Consider the following 27,238-nt stretch of genomic DNA (forward strand, 5'->3'; position numbering starts at 1 on the left):
TATTGGAGATTGGGATAGAGACACTGTGATCCTGAGGAACAGGCCTAGGCAGAGAGTAAGAGTTAAGGTACCTTCACACTAAACGACTTTGCAACGATAACGATAGCGATCCGTGACGTTGCAGCGTCCTGGATAGCGATATCGTTGTGTTTGACACACAGCAGCGATCTGGATCCTGCTGTGATATCGCTGGTCATTGCTGAAAGTCCAGAACTTTATTTGGTCGTCAGATCGGCGTGTATCGTCGTGTTTGACAGCAAAAGCAACGATGCCAGCAATGTTTTACAATGGTAACCAGGGTAAATATCGGGTTACTAAGAGCAGGGCCGCGCTTAGTAACTCGATATTTACCCTGGTTACCATTGTAAATGTAAAAAAAAAAACAGTACATACTCACCTTCTGATGTCTGTCAGGTCCCTGGCCGTCTGCTTCCCGCACTGACTGTGAGCGCCGGCCGGCCGTAAAGCACAGCACAGCGGTGGCGTCACCGCTGTGCTCTGCTTTTACTTTACGGCCGGAGCTCACAGTCAGTCCGTAGAATACGGACTAGTGCTATGCGAGAAAACATCGCATAGCACTCGGACCAGTGTTAATCTACGGGGCAGCTCACATCACGGTATTTTTACTTGGGCGTATTCTATGTGCATGTAAAATCACAGCATGCTGCAATTGTACACGTATATCGGCCGAGTCTCACCAATGCAAGCCTATGGGTGAGAGAAAGAAGACCATGCGAGTGCTGTCCGATGTTTACGCTCCGATGTCCTTTGAAAAGCTGTCAAATTATGTGCGGCGTACAGTAAAAGCACAATGACAGGTTAGAATAGTATAGATAGAATAGATATATATATATATAGAATACATATTTATGTGTGTCACTGACATCTATATGTACTTATATTGCATAGATAGATAGATACAAGAAAACCCAGTAAATCATCTGTCGCGTACAATATAATCACAGAGTGACAAGTTAGAATAGAATAGATATATACACATAGAATAGATGTATATATATATATACAGTTAAGTCCATATATATTTGGACAGAGACAACATTTTTCTAATTTTGGTTATAGACATTACTACAATGAATTTTGAACAAAACAATTGAGATGCAGTTGAAGTTCAGACTTTCAGTTTTTATTTGAGGGTATCCAAATTAAAATTGGATGAAGGGTTTAGGAGTTTCAGCTCCTTAACATGTGCCACATATGTCAGTGACACACACACACATATATATATATATTTATATTGCATACAATATACAGTAGATAGAAGAAAAGCCGGTAATTCCGCGTTCTGTAAAGTCAATGCAGGAGCCAACAGGATAGAAGAGATGGATTACATACAGTAAATACAAATAGAATAGGTAGATATAGAGATGTAAGTGACAAATACAATTAGTACAGTATGTTTGCAAATTACTGGACATGTATATAATTAATAAAAGATTTTTCGGCAAACAATTGCCTGTGTTCCCCTTATAATTTAATAACCAGCAAAGTCTATGCAGACAGCTGCGGGCTGATATTAATAGCCTTGGAAGGGGCCATGGCTACTGACCCCCTTGGCTAAAAACATCAGCTCTCAGCCGCCCCAGAGTAGGCGCATCTCTAAGATGTTGCAATTCAGGCACTTAGCGTCGCTCTTCCCACTTTCCTTGTAGCGGTGGCAAGTGGGGTAATAGTTGAGGGGGTTGATATCACCTTTGTATTGTCTGGTGACATCAAGCACCGAGGTTAGTAATGGAGAGGCGTCAATAACACGCCCGCATTACTAACCCCATGGTTACCTTGTAGTAAAACACAGACACTCAGAAAAATGTCCTTTAATTGAAAGACAGACTCCTTTAATATTCTTAACCCCTTAGTGACAGAGCCAATTTGGTACTTAATGACCGAGCCAATTTTTACAATTCTGCCCACTGTCACTTTATGAGGTTATAACTCTGGAACGCTTTAACGGATCCCGCTGATTCTGAGATTGTTTTTTCGTGACATACTGTACTTCATGTTACATGGTAACATTTCTTCGATATTACTTGCGATTATTTATGAAAAAAACAGAAATATGTCGAAAATGTTTAAAATTTTGCAATTTTCAAAATTTGTATTTTTATGCCCTTAAATCACAGAGATGTGTCACGAAAAATAGTTAATAAATAACATCTCCCACATGTCTACTTTACATCAGCACAATTTTGGAAACAACATTTTTTTTTTTGTTAGGGAGTTATAAGGGTTAAAAGTTGACCAGCAATTTCTCATTTTTACACCATTTTTTTATAGGGACCACATCACATTTGAAGTCATTTTGAGGGGTCTATATGATAGAAAATAACCAAGTGTGACACCATTCTAAAAACTGCACTTCTCACGGTGCTCAAAACCACATTCAAGAAGTTTATTAACCCTTTACGTGCTTCACAGGAACTGAAACAATGTGGAAGGAAAAAAATGAACATTTAACTTTTTTTTGCAAACATTTTACTTCAGAACCATTTTTTTTATTTTTTTATTTTCACAAGTGTAAAATCAGAAATGTAACCATAAATTTTGTTGTGCAATTTCTCCCGAATACGCCGATACCCCATATGTGGGGGTAAACCACCGTTTGGGCGCACCGCAGAGCTTGGAAGTGAAGGAGCGCCGTTTGACTTTTTCAATGCAGAATTGGCTGGAATTGAGATTGGATGCCATGTCACGTTTAGAGAGCCCCTGATGTGCCTAAACAGTGGAAACGCTCCACAAGTGACACCATTTTGGAAAATAGACCCCTTAAGGAACTTATCTAGATGTGTGGTGAGCACTTTGAACTCCCAAGTGCTTCACAGAAGTTTATAACGTAGAGCCGTGAAAATAAAAAATCGCATTTGTTTACACAAAAATGATCTTTTCGCCCACAAATTCTTATTTTCACAAGGGTAACAGGAGAAATTAGACCACAAAAGTTGTTGTCCAATTTCTCCTAAGTACGTCGATACCCCATATGTGGGGGTAAACCACTGTTTGGGCGCACCGCAGAGCTTGGAAGAGAAGGAGTGCAGTTTTACTTTTTCAATGTAGAATTGGCTGGAATTGAGATCGGACGCCATGTCGCGTTTGGAGAGCCCCTGATGTGCCTAAACAGTGGAAACCCCCCACAAGTGACACCATTTTGGAAACTAGACCCCCCAAGGAACTTATCTAGATATGTGGTGAGAACTTTGAATGCCCAAGAGCTTCACAGAAGTTTATAATACAGAGTCGTGAAAATAAAAAATATTTTTGTTTTCCACAAAAAAGATTTTTTAGCCCCCAAGTTTTAATTTTCACAAGGGTAACAAGAGAAATTGGACCCCAAAAGTTGTTGTACAATTTGTCCTGAGTATGCTGGTACCCCATATGTGGGGGTAAACCACTGTTTGGGCGCACGGCAGAGCTCGGAAGGGAAGGAGCACCGTTTTGGAATGCAGACTTTGATAGATTGGTCTGCGGGCGTTATGTTGCGTTTGCAGAGCCCCTGATGTACCTAAACAGTAGAAACCCCCCACAAGTGACCCCATTTTGGAAACTAGACCCCCAAAGGAACTTATCTAGATGTGTGGTGAGAACTTTGAATGCCCAAGAGCTTCACAGAAGTTTATAATGCAGAGTCGTGAAAATAAAAAATATTTTTTTTTCCACAAAAAAGATTTTTTTAGCCCCCAAGTTTTTATTTTCACAAGGGTAACAGGAGAAATTGGACCCCAAACGTTGTTGTCCAATTTATCCTGAGTATGCTGATGCCCCATATGAAAACCTAACCCTAATTCTAATACACCCCTAACCCTAATCCCAACCCTAACCTTAACCATAATCCCAAACGTAACCCTAATGCCAACCCTAACCCTAATACCAACCCTAATCCAAACCCTAATCCCAACTCTAACCCTAACTTTAGCCCCAACCCTAGCCCTAACCCTAACTTTAGCCCCAATCCTAGCCCTAACCCTAACTTTAGCCCCAACCCTAACCCTAATTTTATCCCTAATCCTAAATTTAGCCCCAACCCTAACCCTAGCCCTAAGGCTACTTTCACACTTGCGTCGTGTGGCATCCGTCGTTTTGGACAAAAAACGGATCCTGCAAATGTGCCCGCAGGATGCCTTTTTTGCCCATAGACTTATATTGCCGAAGGATGGCCACACGTTGCGTCCGTCGTGCACTGGATCCGTTGTGTTTTGGCGGACCGTCGTCACAAAAAAAGTTCAATGTAACCTTTTTTTGTACGTCGCGTCCGCCATTTCCACTCATGCGTGGCCGTAACTCTACCCCCTCCTCCCCAGGACATAGACTGGGCAGCGGATGCGTTGAAAAACTGCATCCGCTGCCCACGTTGCGCACAATTTTCACAACGTGCGTCGGCCCCATACCGACGCAAGTGTGAAAGAAGCCTAACCCTAGCCCTAACCCTAAATTTAGCCCCAACCCTAATTTTAGCCCCAACCCTCTCTCCTGCCGCCCGGCAGATGGCAGCAGAGAGCGGGCGCACTGCGCATGCGCCCGCCATTTTCTTTCCATAGGAAGAAGCCGGCGGGCAGGAGCACCGGACACCTTGTACTTATGGGTATTCCAGTGAGGGTACAGTTCTGGAATATGAAATCAATGGAGGATGTGTTTCTGGTCCTTCTCGTTTGATTCTTCTCAAATCTTTAGAAGTTAATGTGGGTTTTTTTTCCTCAACCTGTTTTTGCAACGCTTTTGACTATTTGCATCAAAACTTTTGATGGTTCCGAGAGCATGCTTTAATATTTTACTTTCAAGAGTGCTACATCCCTCTGTAAGACTTAACAATTTTTTACTTTTTAGAGTAAGTTCAGTAATTTGTTTTGACCCATTTCACATGAGGAAAACAAGCTACCTAATAATTTTGCACACCTTGAAAGGGATGATATCCCTAGGGCGTACCCTCCCTCACTACACAAATATACATTAGCTGGTCTGCTTCATCCAATGTGCATTCAAGTTTATACAGATTGGATGTCACACTCGGACATGGGTAAGTCTGGCGGACGACACAGCATACAACTACAACGGAGTGGAAAATGGGAGAGAAAGACCCTTAAGGTAGACAGCAAGGGATTTGATACCTCCTGGCACTAACCTGTGCCTGTCCCTAAGCTTCCCTAACGCTCTATGCGGGTCCTTCCCCCCACCGCTGTCACATGCCTAGTTCCTGATTGTCTCCTCAATGTACCCATGGCTACTGAATGGCAAGGACGCTAGCCTCACCACTGCAGATGGTAAAATACAGGGGAAGAGACAAACACTGGACAAAGAAAAAGGGACAAAACAGCACCAGTAATCTTAACTCCCACAGCTGCAGCAAAACCATTGACACAGGAAAGCTCCTCTCTGTAAGCTGGTCTACATAGAATAACTATTACCTATGGCCAGCAGATGGGCCATGTGAAAATTTAAAGGAGGGTAGGAGTGGTTACCAAACAACATCAGCTGACCTTCCTAAAAACTGACATTAACTCTTGCAGGATCAAAAGGAAAAAATAACATTTAACCAGAGCTGCCATGAATCCCATAATGAATCATGACATTAAAGTTTGAAAATCTGCATGAAATGATATGATCACAATACCCACTTGCCTAATAACTATGCACACAGTGTATTATTATGAGAGGCAGGATCACAATGACGGGTAAAACCTCAACACAAAGCTGATAACACAGGATTCACCAATCACAATAAGTGATGCCACAGCTGACCCTGCTCTCCCTCTATAGACAATGAGCTCTGCAGATGCTGATTAGATGCTTCAATACAAAATATAGGGTCAGAGCCTGTTTATTGTGATTAATATATGAGTGATTACTGATGCAAAAGGAAGTTATAGTCTAAAAAAATCCAAGTGGCCAGAGCGAAAATTGCAAGATTTCTATTTTTTATTATTTATACAGCTTGTGATAAGGAAAGAAAACATTGCTGAGACCCTGGTTCCAGTGATGTGTCACTTGCTGGTCAGCTTGCTGTTATGTTGATACAACCACTGTTTTCTGCTGCAGATTTAACAGTTCTCTGAATGCTGAGCTCTGTATAACTCTGCCCACACCACTGATTGTACATAGAAAGCTGCCAATCAGTGGTGTAGGCAGGATTACACAAGAGAAGTTGACTAGGAGCAACACGACAATTAGTCCTGTAGTGATAATCTACTGCTGATAAAGCACTGACTTTATTGAAATAACACATAGCCTAGTATGTGACATACCGTGGGAATCGGGGTCTATGTCCCTACATCATGCTGTTCTCAGATTACATATGAAACCTGCTGACAGATTCTGTTCATAACCCTTGCCCACACCACTGATTACTTGAGAGGTTTAATCCAAAGTTCAGGATATGATGACCACCATTAGAAAAAATTCTACAATAAGTTATCAGTTGTCAGACAGTTAAATTATCTAATCTGTAAAAAGTCAACAATCACTTTTAATTAGATGTAAATTGTATCATGCGGAAATCTATCAAGAAACTCGTATCGTCCTAGTTTCAATCACAAGTTGCATACAGTTACTTCCTATTATCTGAAACGCATTAAATTCCCACTGAGAGATTTTTGAACATTACTCATTCCCACTGTTGTCAGTGATGGGGTCTCTTCGGCAGGGGGCTCCAGTGACCCGAGGTGGCAGCTCTCATTAGGGAAGAGATGCTCATCTATAAATCAAAATGTCAGCATAGCAAGAGCCTGCTGCTGGTGGCAGGCTGAAAGAGCTGGTGCGTTATGCTCCATACAGCTTCACCTGTCTTTGGGGAAGGGCTGCAGCTAATCATCCATTATACACTGACACCTTTTGCTGACTCAGCTCCCACTGTCCTCCTTCTAGCTCACACTGGGAGATGTCGGATTCAGCTGATAGAATCTTGATAACTCTACACTGATAGAAACTTATTGGAAAATCTTCCCAGCTAGTCAGGAATGATAAGTGAAATGACGCCTGCAGGCCAATATGTATACCCTAAACAGAGAAATCGAGGGTATGTCACGTATCATTTAGAGGAGTGCAGGAAAAAAAAGAAAAGTTGGAGTCATTCAGAAAATTTGATATGTGCCTGGAGACATTTCTCACTAAGGGTATGTTCACATCACATTGTGGTGAGCGCTCAGGGAGAATATGCTACACGTGTCCTATCCCCATTGATCGAAGAGTAATTTTTGTGTACACACGTGGTCAAAATTGTTGGTACCCCTCAGTTAATGACAGAAAAACCCACAATCGTCACAGAAATAACTTGAATCTGACAAAATTAATAATAAAAGATCTATGAAAATGAACAAATGAATGTCAAACATTGCTTTTCAATCATGCTTCCACAGAATCTAAAAAAAGAAAAAAAAAACTCATGAAATAGGCCTGGACAGAAATGATGGTACCCTTAACTTAATAACTTAATAGTTTGTTGCACAACCTTTGAGGCAATCACTGCAATCAAACGATTCCTGTAACTGTCAATGAGACTTCTACACCTCTCGACAGGTATTTTGGCCCACTCCTCAAGAGCAAACTGCTCCAGTTGTCTCGTGGTTGAAGGTTGCCTTTTCCAGACGACATGTTTCAGTTCTTTCCAAAGATGCTCAATAGGATTTAGGTCAGGGCTCATAGAAGACCACTTCAGAATAGTCCAATGTTTTCCTCTGAGGCTGTTTTCACACTAGCGTCAGTACGGGCCCGTCGCAGTGAGTCGGCCCGACGTACCGACGCATGCTGTGAAAGAAATGCCCGAAGTGGGCAGCGGAAGCAGTCTTACGACGCTTCCGCTGCCCCATTGCAAGGTCCGGGGAGGAAGGGGCGGAATTTCGTCCGCGCATGCACGGTCGAAAATGGTGGACTCGACGCACAAAAAAAGTTACATGTAACTTTTTTTGTGGCGGCGGTCCGCCAAAACACGACGCAACCATCACACGACGGTTGCGACGTGTGGCAATACGTCGGTAATGTTAGTCTATGGGGAAAAACGTATCCTGCAGACAACTTTGCAGGATGTGTTTTTTTCTCCTGAACGACGCATTGCGACATATTGCAAACGACGCCAGTGTGAAAGTAGCCTTAACCATTCTTGGGTGTTTTTAGCTGAGTGTTTTGGGTCATTATCCTGTTACAAGACCCATGACTTGTGACTGAGACCAAGCATTCTGACACAGGGCAGCACATTTCTCTCTAGAATCCCTCGATAGTCTTGAGATTTCATTGTACCCTGCACAGATTCTAGACACCCTGTGTCAGATGCAGCAAAGCAGCCGCAGAATATACAGTTGTGGCCAAAAGTATTGACACCCCTGCAATTCTGTCAGATAATACTCAGTTTCTTCCTGAAAATGATTGCAACCACAAATTCTTTGGTATTATTATCTTCATAACAGGAAAAAAGCACTTTGATTAATGCATTACCAATTACAAAGAAATTGCCTCAAAGTGTATTTCCCCTTTATTCTTATATACTAAATACTGCAGAAAAGGACATTAAACAACATAGAAAGAAGTAGTATTGGTGGAGGACTATAACCCCCTCACTAGAAAACTGCAGAAATGTCGCTTCTCTCACACTGTGCTGAGTTTATGATTTTATGGCAAACTGCATTAAATGGTAATTTGCTGATCATTAAGTCGTTGTAATCAGCAATGTACAATATGTCATCCCCCTGCCATTCGGGGGACACAGCCTGCTGTAAAAAGCTGCATTGCGTTAGTGTTGTAGTTGGCTCTGCAGATCTCTGCAGTGTGGCTGATAGACAGCGGAGACTGGAGCTGTTCACGCCTTCTCTGCGCAGCTCAATAACACACTGCACACTCCGCAGCCACTATTGTGTCTGAAATCTCACACACCCAACCCAGAAATCAGTCTTGGCACATTTTCTCCCAGATTCTGCATGTTAAAGTTTACTTTTTCAGAATGCTACAATTACCTATTACTGATCCCAAAGACCAGGGAGATAAGTAAAAATCAACTCTTGTACTACGGTAATTATTCTTTTTTCCTGGCACAAAACTTTTAGAAAGTTTTCTAGACACTAATCTAAGGCTAAGTTCAGACAAGCATTACATTTTTGGCTGTGACTGGTTCCGCATAGTCAATGGGTAAAGGAGCAACCTACTGTTTACATGCACCAACCAGACTAGGGTTCTTGTGGAAAAAAACCCATGTGCAGTAGCAAGTACACTATTATTGGTCTGTGTGCGCTCCATTGCACACACACCGAAAATATGCTTTTGTGAACATGGCCTAACACAGACTACTTGCCTACATTTACATTATACTGGCAGCCATGTGCCATGCCAACTTAAAGGCAATCTGTCACCACATTTGATCTATCTAAACTATTAGTATGGCCATACAGGCTATAAACTGCTGAAAACAGACCTCCCAGTGTGTCTCATATCAGCTGTGTTATTGAGAAATCCTCTTTTATCACTTTATATAAATTACCTTTTCCAGGCTATGGGGGCTGATGGTGCCTGGAGAGAACTCTGCCTCCAGAGCTTATGTCAAGTATAAGGGGAGTTACTAGTTATTAGTGACATGGTTACCAGTGGTACCAGTGTGATGTGACAGTGTTACCAGTGTAATGTGTAATGGCCACTGTCTGCTCTCCTCACAACAGACATCTCCAGGTTCCTCTCAGCGCCAGCTTCCATCTCACAGGCAGACAGGGTTGTAATATTGTTACAATACAGCAGTGCTGTATCATTTCTTCTGTTCTGTGTTAGTTACTTGTCTCACACTGGGAATGCCTCCTTTGTGTAAAATAAGCTCTGGAGGCAGAGTTATCTCCAGGCACCATCTGCCCCGAAGAGATCACTTATAAAAAGTAATAAAGGAGGATTTCTCAGCAACAACACAGCTAATATGAGACACACAGGTAGAACTGTTTTCTGCATTCTATAACCTGTATGCCCATATTAATAGTTTAGATAGCTCAAATGTGGTGACTGATTTCCTTTAAGCAATGAAGTTGAGGGACCTTTAAAAGGAATCTGGCAATAGGACCAACTCTCCTAAGCCATCTATATGGACACGGGACACGTAGGTCATAGGAAGCGGAGTAAATTTATACCTTCATATCAGTTATCTGATGTCTTATTCCAGAGAAATCCATGTTTTTCTTATATGTAAATGAGCTGTTAAGATCTATGGGCTGGACACTGATCTGCATGAGAATCTGCCTCCAGAGCTTATTACAAATAAAAGGGACCATAACTGGTGTGATGTGTAATGGTCGATCTCTGCTCTCCTGATCTCACTGCAGAGCTGTGTGTGATAAGAACTCACATCTGAGTCCTCTCAATGCTACTGCTTCAATCTCCTAGGCAGCCAGTGTTGCAATATAGCAGATCTGTAGAGCTGCAGCAAATGTGTTTGCAAGGAGACAGTCTATTTCTACTGTACTGTGTTAATAATGGCCCTTTCACACTGCGCTTTGTCCCATGCTTGTTGGTCCCATTGGTCTATTGACTATAATGGTGTAGACAGAGTCTATGTGTGCTCCATTGTGCATCATTTCCGGGAGTATGCACCGACTGGACCATTGACTCAGGGCCGGCCTTTGCCCTGTGCGACCTGTGCGGCGGCACAGGGCGCCAAGGCTCGTTAGCATACAAGGGGCGCATTTGAGCTCAGCAGATTAATGTCACATTACATCACAATGTAGACGCTTAATGGCCTGAGGGCGCCCGCACCTCTTGTGGCGCCCCCCGCCGCGCCATTTGCGCTATCTGTATCTGCTGCTCGCCTGCTCCTGCCCAGTGCCGCCCGCTCGGCGCCCGCCCTGTCGCTCGGCTCTCTGCGTGTGACGTAATGTCACACGCGCAAGCCGTTCTCCCCGCTGGGCAGGGACAGCACGCAGAGGAACTTTAGTTCCGCCTTCTGCTGTCCCCGGCGGGAGAGAACGGCTGCACAGCGTGTGACATGATTACGCCACACGTCCCCGCTCGTGCCCCGCCGCTCTCTTCCCGGCACTGAAGAGCAGAGCAGAGGTGGACCTGAGGAGCCAACTGTTACTCAGCCAAGCAAACCGTGAGTAATAACCACCTCACATGGCCTCCACTATGCTGGCGGTCGCCCCGGGGGGGGGGGGGGTTGGGGTGCAGCTTGCTTTTTTGCAGTGTGCGTGTGGGGGGGGGGGGGGGGGTTGGGGTGCAGCCTTATTTTTTGGTGTGTGTGGAGGGTGGGGTGGGGTTGGGGTGCAGCTTGCTTTATTTTTTGCAGAGTGTGTGGGGGGGGGTGGGGTTGGGGTGCAGCTTGCTTTATTTTTTGCAGTGTGTGTGTGGGGGGGGTGGGGTTGGGGTGCCGCTTGCTTTATTTTTTGCAGTGTGCGTGTGTGGGGGGGGGGGGGGGTTGGGGTGCAGCCTTATTTTTTGGTGTGTGTGTGTGGGGGGGGGGGTTGGGGTGCAGCCTTATTTTTTGCAGTGTGTGTGTGTGGGGGGGCGGGGTGGGGTTGGGGTGCTGCTTTATTTTGCAAACGTATTATGTGTGGGGGGGGGCGGGGGGTTGGGGTGCAGCTTTATTTTGGAAACGTATTATGTGTGTGGGGGGGGGGCGGGGTGGGGTTGGGGTGCAGCTTTATTTTGGAAACGTATTATGTGTTGCCGCAAGCAAGGGGCCCATCCGCAAGCATGGTCGCTGTGACTGGGTCCGGACACTGTGGCTGGGCACCATTGCTGTGACCCTTTTGCTGTGGGGCCCATTGTGTGGCTGGGCCCTGTTGCTGTGGCTGGGCACTGTGCTTGTGGTGGGGCCTAGCCACAGCAATGGGGCCCAGCAGCAAGCACGGGGCCCAACAGCAGCAATGGGGCCCAGCCACAAAAAAAGGGGACCAGCCGCAAGAAAAGGGCCCAGCGACAGCAATGGGGCCCAGCCACAAGCACGGTCACTGTGACTGGGTTCGGACACTGTGGCTGGGCACCATTGCTGTGACCCTTTTGCTGTGGGGCCCATTGTGTGGCTGGGCACTGTGCTTGTGGCAAAAATAAAAAAAAAGGACACACCATGGATGCGGGCGGGCGGCACTGGGCCCCCCCAAGCCACGGGCCTGGGTGCTTCCGCATCCGTCGCATCTATGGTGTGTACGCCACTGCATATGGCTCTAGGAACACAAAAGGGTGTTTAGCCTGATTTTCAGGCGTCCTATGGGTCTACCATGTAACATACTACTATGTCCAGGGCAGAAGGGGCTAAAATAGCCCTATGGTGCCTAACCTAACCATGGCAACCGGGGGGGCAATTGGGGGTTAGGTGCATTGCTCAGGAGCCACCCTACTCTCACTTCCTCCCGCTCCTCTCTGCTAAATGTATTCATCCATCCTTCTCCTTCTCCCCCTCCCACTCTTCCCAGACTTTGTGCAGTGTACAGTGGCTTACTTGTTTCTAGTTACTTATCACCTGCTCACCTCTGCCACCTTAGGTTTAAATGAGCAGATAGATGGTTATAGTAGCATGTGGACTGCACTAATAAGACTTTTGGTCCACACCTAACCTTTTCAGGGAAGAATAACATTTGTCAGGCAAGATGAGCCCTAAGAAAGCATCTGGTGCACAGAACAGAAAGCGAAAGGCCTTAGCAGAACAGGCAAATCAAAAGCAAGCAGGGTCTTTAAAAAGACTGTTCGAAAAATCTTCTGAACATGGTGGCACCAATGTACCGAGCACTGCTGAGGAATCAACATCAGATATTCCACAGCAAGAATGTGAAATAAGGAGTGGTATGGATACAATCCCATTGGAGCCAGGGGAACCATCAACGTCATTGAAAATTAGGATCAGCGAAGTTGACCAAGAGTCTACCATAGCAGACGTTTATGAGGTTGCAGTAGAACAAGATCAGTCTACCACACCAGCCCTCACATCAGAAGGGGATAACACATGCCAGCATGTGGAGGGCATTGATGAGGCTGAAAGCAGTGAAATTTCTGCAATCATTGACTCAGATCCTGCACTTTGGCCTACATTAAATTCTTCATCAATTGATCTAATCGTAGAAGCAGGCCCTGTGCAACTTAAAAATATAGAATTTAAGAGAGATGAGAGGAATCGACATTTTTCAGAGGACTTTTACTCTAGAATTTTGGACAATGGCGTGAAACGAGCAAGAAAGTGGTTGGTGTACTCCAAAAGTTTGAACAAAGTATTTTGCTTTTGTTGCAAACTGTTTGATAGAAGATCCCGTACGGCACTTGCATTGGATGGATCACAGGATTGGAGCCATATGAGTCAGATGTTAAAGGCCCATGAAACTTCCATTAACCATTACTCAGCAGAAACAAAGTGGATAGAAGTTCAGCTTCGCATGAAAAACAAAAAAACAATTGACCATCAGTTACAGAGCAGAATGCAGAAAGAGCAGCAGCACTGGAGAAACGTACTGGAAAGACTCATGCGTATTACTCAGTTGTTGGCTGAACGGAACTTGGCATTTCGAGGATCTTCTGATCGTCTATACACCGCAAATAATGGAAATTTTCTTGCTATAGTACAGTTATTAGGAAATTATGACTTTGTAATGGCAGAACATCTGCGACGAGTCAAGTCAAAAGAGACATCTGACCACTACTGTAGTAAAACTATTCAAAATGAAATAATTAATTTGATGGCCAAAAAGGTTATTAGTGAAATTCTTGAAAGATGCAAAAAGGCAAAGTATTATTCCTTAATTCTTGATTGTACAACTGATCTAGCCCATCAAGAGCAGATGTCTTTTACCATCCGTTTTATTGATGTTAAACTTGGGTTATGCCAGATCAGGGAACATTTTCTTGGATATGTTGCTGTAACAGACACAACTGGTAGAGGATTATCAGATATTATTCTTAATTTCCTAATTAGCAAAGAGCTAGATATTGATGACTGTCGTGGCCAGGGCTATGACAATGGTGCCAATATGGCAGGCAAAAATAATGGTGTTCAAGCCAACATACTAAAAAAAAATCCAAGGGCGTTTTTTGTACCATGTGGATGCCACAGCCTCAATTTAGTGGTTGGAGATGCAGCAGAATCTAACATAGATTCTATAACCCTGTTTGGAATTATTCAGCGTGTATATACTATTTTTGCTGGGTCAGCCAAGAGATGGAAGGTTTTGACAGACCATGTATCAGGTCTTACTGTAAAACCTCTATGTACCACAAGATGGGAATGCCGGATAAACTGCCTCAAACCACTGATCCAAAATCTAGCAGGTATACAGGAGGCATTATTTGCCCTTTCTGAAGACAGCAGTACAGAGCCAAAAACAAAACATGATGCTCTAGAGTTGTCCCAACATATCCTTAATTTTAAATTCATGGTGTCCTTAATTATGTGGTATGACATATTATTTCAAATCAATATTGTGAGCAAAGCTTTGCAAAACCAGACCGCCAACCTCATCACAGCAGCAGACATGATTGAAAAAACCCATGATTTTCTTAAGAAATTCAGGGAGAATGGTTTTGAAGGCTCTTTCCAAAGAGCAAAGAATATAGCAGAGGAAAATGGTGTGGACCCCATATTTAAGAGTACCTCACGTGTTAGAATTAAAAAACCCACTTTTAGCTATGAAGGACGGGATGAACCAATTGTGGATGCAAAGCAGAAATTTAAGGTTGAGTTCTTCAATGTGTTGGTGGATACTGCTTTAAATTCAATGGAGGAGCGTTTCCAGCAACTCAGTATTCATAATAAAAAATGGGGCTTTTTGTACGATATAAAGAGCCATGAATCACGGGAAGACTTGTTGGCACATAGTGTAGAACTGCAGAAGTCTCTGACTTATGGCAATAAGTCTGACATAAATGGTGCTGAACTTTCTGATGAACTCTGGCACATTCGGAATGTGCTCCCTGATGATGTTGAGACTCCGCTGCAGATACTTGGTTTCCTCACCAAAAATGAGTTTACAGAGCACTTTCCACAAACCTGGACTGCACTTCAGATTCTGTGCACCATCCCAATTTCTGTGGCCTCAGGAGAGCGCAGTTTTTCAAAACTTAAGCTCATTAAGACATATTTAAGGTCCACTATGACAGAGAGCAGGTTATCCTCACTTGCAGTCTTGTCAATTGAAAATGATGTGTTGGCATCTCTAGACTTAAATGAAACTATTGATGAGTTTGCCAAAGTAAAAGCACGGAAAGTTGCTTTTTAAATCAGTTTATGTAGCACGTTATTATGTTCTTGTTGTTGCTGGATTACAGTATAGTGCACTTTATTTTTATTTTTTTGTCTTGAAGGTTGAAAATTGTGCACATATTTAATGACAGTTTTTCTCATGTATGTTGCATATTTATTATATTATTTATATTTGATATTTTAAGATATTTTATTTAGTATTAAGGTGGATCAAAAGTCATAGAATGACTCTTGGTCCGCACGGCACCCGACCTGCTGCCACCCGTCCGGAACTCTTCTCCATGCTGGCCATCATCTCTGCACTCCGATTGGCTGTCAGCGTTGGGCTGACAGCCAATCAGAGTGCAGGGCGGTGTTTGGCCTTGCAGGCCGCCGCTCTGCACTCTGATTGGCTGTCAGCCCATATGGCTTTGGACCAAGCGTCATTTTTTCCTTTTGGTCCGCTTTAAAGCACTTTATAATTCCCGTTATTGCAATATTAGTGTTTCTTCAAGTGTTTTGCAGGGAAACACAAGTTTTCTAAGTAAACGTGTTGTTGTGAATATTAAAGAGTTATTGTTTTCTTTCAAAGTTTGGAGGGGGGGGCGCCGTCCTGCAGTCTCGCACAGGGCGCCTTTTGGGCTAAGTCCGGCCCTGCATTGACTATAATGGTACCAACAGAGTCAATGTATGCTCTGCCGTGCATCATTTCCAGGCATATACACCTACTGGAGGTGGACACTCAGATGCAGTCTAATACATCTGAGTGCCCATCAATGTCAATCACTGCTTCATTAATTGAAGAAGCTACAGTAGAGCCAATAGCGGATTGGGAACTATGCACCGTGCAAAAACTCTGGAAGCTTATAATGAGCTGGTAATTTACATTCAAAACAATGAATTGAAAATTGAATTTCACATCAATTGGAGGGCAAATGAGAGGAGCTGCACCTTGGACAGAGGAGTGTGCCAAAGAAAGAAGCAGCTGAGGCTACTATAAGTAACAGGGTAACATAGTTTTTAAGGTTGAAGGAAGACTTTAAGTCCATCTATTTCAACCCATAGCCTAACCTAAAATGCCCTAACATGTTGATCCAGAGGAAGGAAAAAAAAACATGTGGCAAACAGTAAGCTTCACATTGGGAAAAAAAATTCCTTCCCGACTCCACATACGGCAATCAGACTAGTTCCCTGGATCAACACCCTATCAAAGGAATTTAGTGTATATACCCTGTAACATTATACTTTTCAAGAAAGGCATCCAGTCCCCTCTTAAATTTAAGTAATGAATCAATCATTACATCATATGGCAGAGAGTTCCATAGTCTCACTGCTCTTACAGTAAAGAATCCGCGTCTGTTATTATGATTAACCCTTCTTTCCTCCATACGTAGAGGATGCCCCCTTTTCCCTGTCTCAGGTCTATGAGTAAAAAGATCATCAGAAAGGTCTTTGTACTGTCCCCTCATATATTTATACATTAAAATAAGATCACCCCTTAGCCTTCGTTTTCCAAACTAAATAGCCCCAAGTGTAATAACCTATCTTGGTATTGCAGACCCCCCAGTCCTCTAATAACCTTGGTCGCTCTTCTCTGCACCCGCTCTAGTTCAGCTATGTCTTTCTTATACACCGGAGACCAGAACTGTGCACAGTATTCTAAGTGTGGTCGAACTAGTGACTTGTATAGAGGTAAAATTATGTTCTCCTCATGAGCATCTATGCCTCTTTTAATGCATCCCATTATTTTATTTGCCTTTGTAGCAGCTGCCTGACACTGGCCACTGAATATGAGTTTGTCATCCACCCATACTCCCAGGTCTTTTTCATTGACTGTTTTGCGCAGAGTTTTAGAATTAAGCACATAGTTATACATCTTATTACTTCTACCCAAGTGCATGACCTTACATTTATCCCCATTAAAGCTCATTTTCCATTTATCAGCCCAAGCTTCTAGTTTACATAAATCCTCCTGTAATATAAAATTGTCCTCCCCTGTATTGATTACCCTGCAGAGTTTAGTGTCATCTGCAAAAATTGAAATTCTACTCTGTATGCCCCCTACAAGGTCATTAATAAATATGTTAAAAAGAAGAGGGCCCAATACTGGCCCCTGTGGTACCCCACTGCTAACCGCTACCCAGTCCGAGTGTGCTCCATTAATAACTACCCTTTGTTTCCTATTCCTGAGCCAGCTCTTAACCCACTTACACATATTTTCCCCTATTCCCATTGTTCTGATTTTATGTATCAACCTTTTGCGTGGCACCGTATCAAAAGCTTTTGAAAAGTCCATATACACTACGTCCACTGTGTGTCCTTGGTCCTCTGTGGAACGAACCTCTTCATAGAAGTTTATCAGATTAATCTGACATGAACTGTCCCTAGTAAACCCATGTTGATATTGGGTCATGAGGTTATTCCTCTTCAGATACTCCAGTATAGCATCCCTTAGAATACCCTCCAGGATTTTACCCACAGTAGAGGTTAAGCTTACTGGCCTATAATTTCCGAGTTCAGTTTTTGTCCCCTTTTTGAATATTGGCACCACATTTCCTATACACCAGTCCTGTGGTACAGACCGTTATTATGGAATCTTTAAGGCTATGTGCCCACGTTGCAGAATGTTTGCAGAATTTTCCTGATCAAAACCGGACTCCTTTCGCAGGAAATCCGCTTGCATTTTTTTTCACGTTTCTTTTTCTCGGAGCGTCCCAATACAATTATATAGCGGCAAAACCGCTCAAATTCGGCAAAATTAACATGCTGCATTTTTTCCGCAATGCGTTTTTTGTGTGGAAAAAAACGCAGCATGGGCACAACAATGCGGAATTCCATTAAAATAATGAGATACGTTTAATAAGCTTTTTTAAGTGTTTTCACAGCAAAAAAAAAAACGCGGAAAAAAATGCATCGTGTGCACATAGCCTAAAGATTAAAAATAATGGTCTATCTATGACAGTACTTAATTCCTGTAGTAGTAAGAACATGCTTCTCTGATCCTTGTCACCAAGTGGTCAACATAAAACTGGTGCTTTCTGATATTAGAACAAACAATTAGGTTAAAGTCAGAAATCTGTTTATTTAAATTTAACAATGTTAAGCAAACAAGGAAATTGGAGATCTCAGATGGTAGCCGTGTCCCTGAATGGGCAGTCTATCTGTATAAAGTTGCCCAAATCCAGAAGTTAACAGTATACCGTAAATACTTGAGTATAAGCCGAGATTTTCAGACCATTTTTTTTTAGGCTGAAAGTGCCCCTCTCGGCTTATACTCGAGTCATTGTCCCAGGGGGTCGGCAGGGGAGGGGGAGCAGCGGCTGTCACATACTCACCTGCTCCTGGCGCGGTCCCTGCATTTCGAATGGTCTCCGGGCGCCGGCAGCTCTTCCTGTGTTCAGCGGTCACGTGGTACGTCTCATTAAAGTAATGAATATGGAGGTGACTCCACGCCCATAGGAGTGGAGCGCATATTCATTACTTTAATGAGCAGTACCAGTGACCACTGAACACTGGAACAAGGTGCCGGCGCCGAGACCATTTGTCAGTGAGAAGCAGGGACCGCACCGGGAGCAGGTGAGTATAACGAGGGGATGGTGAGCATTGCACAATATTCACCTGTCCCCGTTCCACCGCCGGGCGCCGCTCCGTCTTCCACGTCTTCTGGCTGTGACATTGAGGTCAGAGGGTGCGATGACGTGTTTAGAGCCCTCTGCTTGAACAGTCACTGCAGAGAGCCGAAAGACAGAGAAGCGCCAGAAAAGGGACAGGTGAATATCGCAAGTGCCGGGGGCCTGAGCGACGAGAGGAGAGTATGCAATTTTTTTTTTTAAATCACAGCAACAGCATATGGGGCATATTACTCTATGGAACATCTTATGGGGCCATAATCAACCTTTATGCAGCATTGTATGGGGCATATTACTCTATGGAACATCTTATGGGGCCATAATCAACCTTTATGCAGCATTGTATGGGGCAAAAGTTTCTATGGAGCATCTTATGGGGCCATAATCAACCTTTGTGCAGCATTATATGGGGCAAATGTTTCTATGGAGCATCTTATGGGGCCGTTATTAACCTTTGTGCAGCATTATATGGGGCATATTTTAATATGGAGCATTTTATGGGGCCCATCATAAACTGTATGGAGCATTATATGGGGCTCCTGATTCAATATGGATATTCAAAAACACTTAAACTACTGATGTCTCAATTAATTTAACTTTTATTGGTATCTATTTTTATTTTTGAAATTTACCGGTAGCTCCTGCATTTCCTACCCTAGGCTTATACTCGAGTCATTAAGGTGTCAGAATTTTTTTGTGGCAAAATTAGGCATCTCGGCTTATACTCAAGTATATACGGTAGCTTAAATTTCCCCTCATAGTCAGATACAGATAGTTAATACTGTTGAAATAAGACAAATGTCCATTAAGTTCAACTGAGGGATGAGGGATGAGAAATGATAAAGAGAAGAGGCACAACCGCAATGCATGATCCAGTCTGCCCTGAAAGAGCTATTTGTTCCATCCTGGCCCAAATATTGAGAAAAGAACCTTAAACATGTTACACAAGTTTTTATGTTTTATTCTAAAAAAAAAACATCTAAGCCCCTTTTTGAAACTATCAAGGGTTCTTATTATGACCAGCTCTAGACTATTACACAGATTAATAGTTTTTTTGGTAAAGAAGTCTTGTCTCTTCTGGACATAAGAACCTTTACCTTTTAAAGGATTTTTTTTTTTTACATTTAACAGCTTTTGTATCGGTCATTTATGCACTTGTACAAGTTAATCATGTTCTCCTATAGACATCTCTTCTCGAAACTAAATAAACAATAATTATAATCTTTCCTTTTAACTAATATCTTCCATGCCACTTATCAGTTTTGCGACTCTTTTTGTACCTTTTCTAACTCCAGGGAATCCTTTCTATGAACTGGTGCCCAGAATTGCACTTACACTTTGTGAAGTGGTAGAATAGCATCTCTGTGCTGCGAGTCCATGCCTCCTAATACATGACAACATCCTGCTGGCTTTAGAAGCTGCTGATTGACATTGCATGCTGTTATTTAGTCTGTGATCTACAAGTGAACACAGATTCTTCTTTACAAGTTACTCTATGCCCACATATTATTAGTGCCCAGGTGCATAACTTTACACTTCTTAACATTGAACCTCATCTGCCAACTGGGTGCCAAAACACTCAGTTTATCCAAGTCAGGCTGTAACTTATGAACATTTTCCATAGACCACTATACTAAATAGTTGGTGTCATATGTAAAAGTAGAAACAACACGATTAATCCCATCTTCTATTTCATTAATAAATACGTTGAATAGCAGACCCAGCACTGAACCTTGGGGCACATCACTTAAAACTAGAGACCATTTAGAGTATCAGTCATTCATCAAAGCTCCAGTGAGGTCTTTGAGACAGTTTTTGATCCAATTACATACCTTACTTCTAAGCCTGTAGACCAGTGGTCCCCAATCTTTCTTCTTTCCTACCTTGAGAGCCATATTCAGTGCGGATAGAGGGTCAAAGTCCACAACCAGGAGCCTCACTCAGCCCCTGGAGTAGTGACATTCAGTTCTTGCTCACCCTCTTTCCAACAGTAGAGATAACCAAAGCTCCCATTAACAATATAACAGCCACAGCTTCCTCATAGAAATCACATTGAGTAAGTATTCCTAGATCCAAGGTTTCTCACCTTACCTACCTTTGGTATTCTTGCATCAGGAACTCCCACCACACTACTGCATCCAGCTTCAAGGACCTCCTCTGACTGGAAGTATCATCCTAAGTAAAAGCTAGTATGTAGCATATTCTCATCCAGATCTGGTATTCTGTGCAGGGCTACTCGCCAACAGTAGACTTGCTCTTCATAGCGGTTTGCTAGACCTGATGCTAATGCACAGAGCAGCCTCGAGGCACACATAAATGTCTCACGAGACACATTGGGGATCCCTGCTGTAGGCCTTAATTTACCCATTAGGTGTCTGAGTCGGACAGTGTCAGAAGCCTTTGCAAAGTCCAAAAACTCTTTATCCACAATTTAACCTCCATTTCAGTTTTGACTCACCTCTTCATAAAATGGATCATGTTAGACAACTTGTTTCCTTAGCAAACTTCTGTATATAGTCCCTTTCCGGGCCTCATGGACATTTTCTCCACAAATGGATGTTAAAGGAGTTGTCCATTACTTGGACGACCCCTTCTAAATCTCTAGGTTTTCCCCAGTAAAAATATAACATTTCCACTCACCTAGGTGCCGTTCTAGTGGCGCCTGGCTGTCCTGGGGATTGAGTGACATTGTTACGTCAGACAATCTCTGTGGCCAAGCAGCATTGGCTTCACTGTATATTTGTCATGTTTGCCTTCGCTATCGGACGTTCATTTTCTGACTTAGCTGATTTGATTACCATTTTACAGATTCTATTCAGCTCTTTTTAGCTTTTAAATGCCATCGCTGACCCCTCAGATTAATTCTAAATTCCCATTTTTGTCAATAGTAGCCATCCTAACTGTAGGTGTAAGCCATGCTGTTTAATTTTTGTTGTCTACAACTCATACCTATAGGAATACAATTTCCGGTCTGACTGACAATATAGACTGAAAGTGCTCCTATTTATCATGTGTATCATTATCTGTCAGTAGCTGCTCTCAGTCAATGTCCTGAAGTGTTGCCTTTTAAAAATTATGTTTTTGCGCTCCCTGCCTGAGTATGTATTTTACAATGTAAGCAAAAGATAAAAAAAAATATTGTGGTCACTAGTAGCAAGGATTTCGCCAACACTGACATTTCCAACAAGCTCTGCATTGTTAGAAATGAGCAAATACAACAGATCATCATCACCTTTTGTCGGGTCTTCACCAGACTGGCCCATAAAATGATGATGACACAAGCAGAGAAATTTTCTCTACTTTGCAGCTGAAGCAGAACAATTACCCAAGTTAATATCTGGGTAGTTAAAAAAGTACCATAATCAATACTGTACCAGTCTGCACTTTCTGATTATGGAGCAGACCTTCCAACTCATTGATCATGTTGGGGGATCTTTAGCTTACATCAAAAATACAGTTGTCTTCCACAGCAAAGCAGATCCCCTTCCTTTTAGGTACAATTTACCTGTAGAATACATATTGCAATCCGATGAAAAGACAGCTCAGCATTCTATGAACTGAAATCTTTCTTCTGTGCAACAAGACTTAAAGACATTGTGCAATAAAATAATAACCAGTATACTCCCCTTCGATGCTGGCACCGTTGTGGAGCACTTGCGCACCCAGGGCCGGTTCACTCTCTCTACCTTTGGACAAATCAGACATACGAATGAAGTGACAGAGCAGTCGCAGCTCTCACTTCATCCAGATGTCTAATTTGTCCAAAGACGTGAAGAGACACTGATTATTATGTCACGTGAGCACTGTAGCCATTGTCACGCGAGCACTGCAGCCAATGTCGAGCCAGCACTGTAGCCATTGTCACGTGAGAACTGCAGCCAATGTCAAGCCAGCACTGCAGCCATTGTCACGCGAGCACTGCAGCCAATGTCGAGCCAGCACTGCAGCCATTGTCACGTGAGAACTGCAGCCAATGTCAAGCCAGCACTGCAGCCATTGTCACACGAGAACTGCAGCCAATGTCAAGCCAGCACTGCAGCCATTGTCACGCGAGCACTGCAGCCAATGTCGAGCCAGCACTGCAGCCATTGTCACGTGAGAACTGCAGCCAATGTCAAGCCAGCACTGCAGCCATTGTCACACGAGAACTGCAGCCAATGTCACGCGAGCACTGCAGCCAATGTCACGCGAGCACTGCAGCCAATGTCACGCGAGCACTGCAGCCAATGTCACGCGAGCACTGCAGCCAATGTCACGCGAGCACTGCAGCCAATGTCACGCGAACACTGCAGCCAATGTCACGCGAACACTGCAGCCAATGTCACGCGAATACTGCAGCCAATGTCACGCGAGCACTGCAGCCAATGTCACGCGAGCACTGCAGCCAATGTCACGCAATCCAGTGCAAACACCGCTGGAACGAGCCTCACACTAGAAGTGACTATACCTGTTATTATTTTATAAGGGGGGAAAATACTGATTGAGATGTGGTTGTCCAAGTAGTGGACAACCCCTCTACGCTGTGCATTTAGGTTCCTAAGTTCCCACTGTTTCCCTGTGATGCACAAGGCATAGACCGTATTGCAGAAAATTCTACTTTCAAAATCCTTCCCTTTAGCTTGCAGCTTAATTCTTAAAAAATATTTAGAGGATCATTCACTATAGTTTCCGTTTCTGAGACCAACAACCTTTCCTCCTCTCCCATTTTGGAAATTTTACTGGAAAGTACAGAAAAAGGAGAGTAGCATTCCTTTTTCTTAGACCCCCGTTCCAGTCCCCATTACTATATTAACAAAGCTTCTTGCCTGCTCAACCTAACCCCCTTCTCTATGTATTACCTACTAATTGTTTGCCTAGTGAGTAGCATGCTCATGTAAAGATTACCAGTGTTGCAATTTGCTCCAATAGATCTCTAATATGAGCTCCCAAGTGGGCAACATGCACTTGTCTGACACAGCAGTATTCAACCCTTGTACATCTAGCCCAGTTCAGCACACAGGAAGAAAGAGTATTAAAGGGAACCTGTCAGGTCTGCGGATATAGGGAGTTAATTTGCAGGTTAACAGCATTATGTAGGGGCCTGGACACTGCTGAAACGGCGGCACCCGCGAGAAAATGAACTTTATTTCTCGGTGCGGTGAGCGGTGACTGTTATTGCTCAGGGCACGCCTGCATGATTGAAAGACGGCGGCTCCCTGGAGATTTTGTCAGAATGCTGCACTTTCAGTACTGCCACCATGCTCCTTCATAAAACTATTAACCCTATATCTCCTGGTTGATAACATTATTGAACCTATCAGGTTCTCTTTAAATTGTGTCAATGGTAATAACCAAGGCTGCACAAAACACATCTTTGCTAAAGAACCAGACCACAGATTCACATCCAGTTACAACAACATCTGTTTGTTTGTTTTTTGTTTTTTTAACTCCACTACATTCTCAGCCCAATTGGTAATCAAGCCTGAGAGACTGAGGTCTTACATTACTCCCAATAAACGGTGACATGGATCATTGAAACATTGTTGGCTCCAATTAAGTGTAAAATACAAAGTCATATTGTGAGCAGCGACCTGTTTATAACATTAGGTTTAAAATCTAACGATGAACCTTTGCAATAAATTATCATTTTGGGATTTGCCTATGATAAACTATTAGAAACTAAATCGTAAGTGCGGTTTGCGAACGTGTCAGTACGCAGGGGCTGCCGCATCACCTGTTTATGATGCATGGGTTGAAAATCTGCGTGTTACAAGACTTATTGGCCAAAATAATACTGAGTGATTTGCAGCCTTCTCTTCTGCGCAAACAGTTACAAACGCTCCTCAAATCAATTTTCTCATCTTAGGTCAACACATTGTTCAAGACGAAGCTTCATTTTCTTCTTACAAATATTGCTCCGGATGCAGGTGTGAAATAAATCAAATTTCCCTGCTCTTAGATTGCCTTTTTTCTTTGCAGTTTCATCAACTCTGGTCAGTTGCGATGTCAGGCTTCATTTAAAGGAGACAGTGCTTTCTCTCAGCTGCATCTCTGAGATGAGGGCGAATGAAGATGGAAGATGTGAGCGACACATTCTATGCTCTCTCCCTCCGCACGGCAGAAGAATGACAGCTGGATCTCTATCACTAGAGAGCTTATTACAAAGAAAGATCAAATGTAACTCAGGTCCCAGAACGATGACTGGCAGCAGGTCAATGAGTTGACATTTCCATATAAACGGCCCACCATCACCATAAGGAGCGTTTAGAAAACAAAAATACAATCTTGTGCTAGCTGGACCTTGATAATGTCATTAATATGGGTCATATACTGTAATGTAATTACTTTAGTTAAATCTGCTTAATATGGACAGGAACATTTGGTGCCTTGTAATTTGCTAGATCTGTTTTGCTCGAAACAAAGAAAAACTATTTATTTCTTACGCTGTAGACTACAAACTCCTACCATATATAAACGCTGCTCATCTGAAACTGCTATAGCATAATACTTCAATAAAGTCCCCTAGAGCATAGCTGCTCACAAAAACCCCCAAGTCATTTCATTTGTAAATCAGATTTTCTAATTATGTTGCTTTTAAATTAAAAATTCTAGGCTAGTTAATTTCTTCATTTTGTAGTGGTTGCAGCAAGTTTTGGTTACAGAAGTTCCAAGACGAGATAACATATTTACTAACTACTGTTGCCACAGATAAGACATAATAAAGTATTTAGTAGGTTCTAAAGCTCCTGCTACTGGTGGCTGCAGGTCATCAGCATTTTATTTTTTAAATCCATGTCTATGCAGCAGTTTTGGAGCAAAGACACACCATTTTCAACCTTACAATTAACTAGTTTAAACTATTTAGGCTTTTTAGATAAATAAAGGCTCAGAGAATCCTTTACCAATTCAATGTAACCTGAGACTCTACATCCATTGTAGTCATTTTTCAGCCTACTTCAGGGGTCTCAAACTGCATTCCTCGAGGGCCGCAAACCAAGCGTGTTTTCAAGATTTCCTTAGCATTGCACAAGGTGCTATAATCATTGTGTGTAGGTGATTAAATTATCACCTGTGCAGTACAAGGAAATCCTGAAAACATGACCTGTTTGCGGCCCTTGAGGAAAGCAGTTTGAGACCTCTGCCCTACTTTATCTGCAGTCAATCTCCTAGCTCTTGAATCTATCCTCCCAACTTATCCCAACACTGGGTGCCATGTTCCTTAACAGATACAAGCTTTATGGATGGCATCTCTCTGCCCTATAGTCATATCTCCACCAGGACCTTCTCCAGCAACTACGTCCATCACCAAGTGCTACTGTATTCACTCTGTGTACAGCGCAGGTGATGGAAGAGTGGTCATGGAAAATAGCACTAAGCACCACAGTATCTGTCCAGCCAGAGATACTAGTGTGGCTGGACAGATACTGTGGGTGCTTAGTGCTATTTGCTTTCACAGCTCTTCCATCAGAGATACTAATCCTGTTTGATTCTCCTGTAGCTCTGTTCTGATTTTACTTGCTAGATTTCTGTTGCTGACCGTGGACTGACTCAGTTCTCCATTTGCTTGACCAATTTGCTCTTGAATGTGTCCCCATGGCTCTGACCTTACCCATCTCCTGACCTCATCAGACTATTTCATCTGTATCTACCCTCTCTGGTTTTGTCCCAGCTAGTGAACCATTCTCTGAGTTTGTTCCACCAGCCTGCAACATCTCCGTAGATGCAATCCATGGGGGCCCTGTTGTAAGCCCAGATCCTTGTATAGGGGATATACGGTAAATGTAAGGGTTGGTCTGGAACCTGCTAAGTGGAGTGGCTTATGCATAATCTGCAGTGGAAACCCTATAAAATTTTGCTGGGTACCCACTTACTGTACACAGTTACACCTAGTCTCACAGACCTCCATTTATATCTTATCTGTGATCATCATAGTTCTGTTAAAAGACTAGTTTCTGTGATTGATGAGACCTAATGGTAAATTATTTGTTTGACAGCTAGGAGCATATAGTTTGGAGCAAATAGAGACATCATACAGGGAAAAAAACAGCAATAAAATTCCAAAACTCATATTTGTTAATATAATGAAATGTCACTGAACTTAGGCCAAATACCCTAAAGAGGAGTTAGCATGCAACGATTGTAAAGATCTAACTTGTGGGAGTAACGTGTTGAAGAGGTAAATTTAAATAGACAAAAAAATAGACTTGACTTTCTCTCGTTAATAGTCTTGTCTACACCAGAAACACTTGATCCTAGCAACTGAGCTGACAGTTACAAAGTTGTATTGCTGCTTTAAACTAGGTTTAAACATTAAATGGTTTTATCTGTATTTTTTTCTTAAAAATTGGCAGCGGCAAAGGATTGATTGGCTGCAAAGTTAGGTGAGTTATGAACATGATGTCACACCACCAAATGTGATAACATCTTGTTGATCAGTCATATGACGGCAGACAATTGGTCTCCGATTACAATGTGGATGGGATGTAATAACTTACTGTCCTGGATGAGA

General features: G+C 42.9%; 1 protein-coding gene across 2 annotated transcripts in view; it reads right to left on the bottom strand.

Moving 5' to 3' along the window:
* EXOC4 (exocyst complex component 4) overlaps positions 1–27,238 on the bottom strand; it is a 605,068-nt gene that overhangs the window by 203,329 nt on the left and 374,501 nt on the right. The gene's annotated exons all lie outside the window — the stretch shown is intronic.

This window comes from Ranitomeya variabilis, chromosome 5 (genome assembly GCF_051348905.1).
Source record: "Ranitomeya variabilis isolate aRanVar5 chromosome 5, aRanVar5.hap1, whole genome shotgun sequence".
NCBI lineage: Eukaryota > Metazoa > Chordata > Amphibia > Anura > Dendrobatidae > Ranitomeya > Ranitomeya variabilis.